This window comes from Babylonia areolata, chromosome 29 (genome assembly GCF_041734735.1).
Source record: "Babylonia areolata isolate BAREFJ2019XMU chromosome 29, ASM4173473v1, whole genome shotgun sequence".
In the NCBI taxonomy this organism is placed as follows: domain Eukaryota; kingdom Metazoa; phylum Mollusca; class Gastropoda; order Neogastropoda; family Buccinidae; genus Babylonia; species Babylonia areolata.
In genome coordinates, this window is record NC_134904.1 from 35,771,648 (window position 1) to 35,776,647 (window position 5,000).

At 37.9% G+C, this 5,000-nt stretch overlaps 1 protein-coding gene across 1 annotated transcript in view; it reads right to left on the reverse strand.

The window, feature by feature from the left end:
- LOC143274656 (NACHT and WD repeat domain-containing protein 2-like) overlaps positions 1-5,000 on the reverse strand; it is a 69,762-nt gene that overhangs the window by 50,405 nt on the left and 14,357 nt on the right.

Genomic DNA, 5,000 nt, shown 5'->3' on the forward strand with positions numbered 1-5,000 from the left:
TCTAATCCCACCGACACGAGTTCCACGAATACAAGACCGATGAGCAATCTCAGTTCCATTCCCGAGATGTCCGACACGATCATGGATCTAAGAAAAATAATAATGGTTTTGTGTGATCGTGTCTCTTCCCTGGAAGCAACTGTACGGGGACAACAGGAGCCAACAAAACGTTGCAGAATGGAACCTGTTTCCATGACAACACAGGCAACACAAACTGAAAGCCCCAGTCTTAGCCCCAGCCCCAGCCCTACACCTACCTACGCCGACGTGGCCAGAGTTTCCTCACCAGAGAACCCGGCAGCAGACAAAAAACGAGCAAGCCACCAAGACAAAACTGCCCTTCAAAAGAAGAAAAAAGAAGTTGAAAAATCGGTGACGTCTTGTGACGAAAAGACGATGGATGACGTAAAAAGTACAAAGTCTGGAAGTACATGCTCTACGCAGAAAGAAGAAAACGGGGAATTACCCAAGGTAATAATTCTCCATGATTCCGTGCTCAACCGTGTGCAGGAAAACAGACTGGGCAGATCATGCCACTTCAAAGCCTCCATGCAAAAAACCCACACAGTGTCTGAAACCAGAAATTTACTTCAAGCTGTCACCACCACAGAGAAAAAGCCTGAAGCTGTTGTCATTCATTGTGGCATCAACGACTTAAGATCAAAAGATACAACAGAAGTCAGTAATTTCTTTACCTCAACATTGAAAGACACTGCAAAGAAAAATCCAACAACAAAGTTCATCGTAAGTTCAGCAACCACCGTCAAAGATTCAAAACTGGAGGTCAAGAGACAACTGTTCAACGCAATGGTGGCTTCGGAACTGTTTGACGAAAAAAACATATCATTTATAAAGAACGACAACCTCAAGACCAACGCCCTCAGAGACGCTGTCCACCCCAACGGCAGAGGAGCCAGCATCCTCGCAGGAAACATCGGGCGACATGTTCGAGATCTTCTCTGGGAAACACCGAAGAAATCAACACGCAGAGCCAGGTTCCACCATCACCAGAACCCCGCCCCCTTTCATCACAGCTGGTACAATCCTTACGACGCACTGATGGACTGGCCAGTGTTTTATTAACATTTGCGTCAACTTCTGCCTGGCACTGATAAACGTTTGTGCTGAGCGATATTCTTGTTTTGCTGAGTGACCTTTCTTCCTGCCGTTTGCAAGTGCATTTTTTGTTGACAATATTTAGACTATTATTTTTGTTTCCCGTTTCCTTTCATTTACTGTTTATTTTCACCATCATACAGTTTGATTTATTCATAGTATTGATAACATTATTTGCCTATCTGATAGGAAAGATAATCAGTAATGAAAAAACAAACGCAATTGCAAATTAGGCTGCTCCAGTGGAACTGCAGATCTATTCTATCTAACCTGGCCTATTTGAAACATTTTCTAGCATCAAGTAAGTGTGATGTTTTGATTCTGCAGTCACTTAATATCAGTGCATGTAAGCTTCCCAAACTTCCAAATTATTATTTTCCACCAGTATATGAAACTGGGAACGAGGGCAAGAAGATAAGTACTGCTATTTATATACTTAGGGAATTACAGTATAATCTATGTGAGTCTCCTGTTTTAAAATCTATTGCAAGCTTTGACATACACTCTTGTGCAGCTACAGTAAAATTTAGCAACAATCTAATTCTTAACGTACTTTCCGTTTATCTTCCGAAAGGTCCAAACGATCGAAATACTGAGTGGCTTAGAACATTCCAAGATCAACAGCCTGGTAAATGGGTAATAGCTGGCGATTTCAATGCTCACGCTCCATTCTGGGAAAAGGACTGTAAAACTGTAACAAGCAATCGGTTAATAGAAAACATCACTGACAGCCCCTTTTATCTTATGAATGATGGTAGTGTTACTAGAATTCCTGACGTCTCAAAACACAGACCAACAGCAATTGACCTGACACTAATATCCCCGGAGCTAGTCCCATCATGTACCTGGGAAACACATAAAGACACATTGGGAAGCGACCATGTGCCTATCATCATTACAATCGCTGATGATGATAATCAGCCTGATAATAACGTCGACATAATTCCAAAATATAAATATAACAAGAGAGGCAAGGCCTTCAAGACTCACTTGTGATACACTTTTTATGGATTGAGTATAATTTCAAAATGTAATGTTTAAGATGAGAAAGATCAGTTTAAAGCAAATTAAGTCCCCTAGCATTAATTACAGAGTAATTTCCCTTTTTTACTATCTGCACCAAAACGTTTGCAAAATAAATAAAACTTCCATGCTGAGCAAAAGAAGTTCATGTTTGAACAGAAAATGATAAAAATGACTGCTCTTGTTGTTGGGTCAGAATATCAGATCAAAGTGCCATGTTTAGAGAATACAAAAAATATAAATATAACAGTAAATGCAGTTTGCATATAATTAGGCTTCATTTTTAATTTTTTTGTGCCCATCCCAGAGGTGCAATATTGTTTTAAACAAGATGACTGGAAAGAACTGAATTTTTCCTATTTTTATGCCTAATTTGGTGTCAACTGACAAAGTATTTGCAGAGAAAATGTCAATGTTAAAGTTTACCACGGACACACAGACACACAGACACACACACACACACACACACACACACACACACACACAGACAACCGAACACCAGGTTAAAACATAGACTCACTTTGTTTACACAAGTGAGTCAAAAATGCAAATTGGGATTTATTTCAAAACATTCTTACCTCTCACGATTTTGAAAAACTTGAGAATGAGAGTGTAGATGTAATGTATTCAAATTTTACAGAAGCTGTGTTATCAGCAGCTGATATGTCGATACCAAAAGTAAAGGCTGTGAAGTCAGGTGACCGTTCAGGCAATGTCTGGTGGAATGATGCATGTGAAAAGGCAGTTAGTTACAAGAAAGAAACATTTAAGAACTACCTCGCGGACAGTAAGCCCCCAAACCACAAAGAAATGAAGAAAGCAAACACTCAGAGTAATATGACTGTAGCCCAAGCTAAAAAAGATCATTGGTCATCATTTTGTTCACAAGAAATTTCAGATCATAAAGACTTTAATAAAGTTTGGACAAAAATGAAAGAAATGAAAAATGGAATAAAGTTACCAAGTTGCCCAATATCAAATGACTCACAAAACAAGTTTCTATCAGATCAGGAAAAGGCAGAAATCTTTGTTGAAATGTTTGCGAAAAATAGCAAGTACGAAGGCTTATCACCTGAGTGTAAAACACACAGAGACAGGGAAGAAAATAGTGCTTTATACAGTGATCCCATTCCGCAAAATGACTTGTGGTTTAATTCTCCTATTACATATGAGGAGTTACAAACCACTATAGCTTCCCTTGGCAATAAAAAAAGTTCAGTTGGAATCGATGCACTATCGAATGTGATGCTAAAACACATCCCAAAAAATTGTATCGTTTTCCTACACAAAATATATCAGAAATGTTGGACATCTGGAACTGTACCACAGATATGGAAAACATCAATAGTTGTACCGGTTTTAAAAGCAGGAAAACCTAAACGTAATAAAAATAGTTACAGGCCTATTGCTTTGACCTCGCATGTCTGTAAATTGATGGAAAAAATAGTCCTGTTTAGAATTATAACTTACTGCGAAAAATACAATATCATTCCAGTGAACCAGGCTGGATTTAGAAAAGGAAGATGAACGGTCGAACACCTAGTAAAGATTACAACTCAAATAAAACATCAGTTTGCCCGCAGAAAAAGTGTCCTCGCAACGTTTTTTGACGTAAAAAAAGCCTACGATCAGGTTTGGCACAAACGTCTTTTATTCAAACTGAAATCAGTTGGAATATCTGGTAATCTCTATGAGTATATTAAAAGTTTTTTATCTAATAGAATTATTCAAGCAAGGGTGGGAACACATTATTCTTTGCCACATAAACTTGACATGGGAATTCCACAGGGCTCAGTTATAGCCCCTATTCTCTTTAATATTCTTATTCAGGATCTACCAAAGGCATTGTCAAATCGTGTAGTTTTAGTACAGTATGCTGATGATATATGTATGTGGATGGGTGTCAATCTAAAAAAGTCAACCCCACAAAGAGCACAGAATTATATACGTCGTTTGTATCAGTCTGATCTCGATAACATTGGTAACTATATGTTTGAAAATGGTCTAGCTTTGTCAACTGAAAAAACATGTATGATGTTGTTTAATTCAGGTGGTAACCCATCTAGCACACCCATTTTTAAATTACTTGGTGACGTCATTGATTATAAACAGGTAGTGAAGTTTTTAGGCGTTTATCTTACTTCAAAGCTGACATGGAACATTCACTTTGATTACATCTTAACAAAGGCAAGGAAAAGTATCAATTTTATGAAAATTATAAGCCGCTTACCCTGGGGAATGGATACAAAAACATTGATTCATCTTGCCATGGCCCTTGTAAGATCTAAGATAACCTATGCACAAGAAATATTTTTCAGTGCACCTAAATATCTATTACAAAAGATTCAAAGTGTAGACTGTAAGGCTATCAAAATTGCCTTCGGAGTGCCCTCTCATGCATCCAATCAGGAAACATACAAAACAGCCGGAATTCTTCCCTTAAATGAACATCGTGAGTTAGCAACAGCAAAATTCGCTGTGAGGTACACTTCAATGACAAAAAATTTCATTGCTGATGAACTGACAGTAAGATCAGACATTGATTTTCCTAAAAGAGCTAAAGCCATCTCATCACAAGAAACAGTTGCAACTTACATTTCAAATCTGTTAAAAGAATCTGAAGTTAACATGAAAGAGTTAGCTGCAAAACCACATCATTCTCCTGTTCCTTTTTGGGAAATGTTGAAAGCGGATTTTGATATCACTTATTCTGAAACAAAAAAGGAAGAAAACATCAATATCACGACAAGTACTGCCAGAATTCATATAACAGAAAAATATCAGAATCATCTCCATGTATTTACAGATGGATCTGTTCTTGATGACAAAAACGCTGGTGCGGCTTTCTATATTCCTGCCTT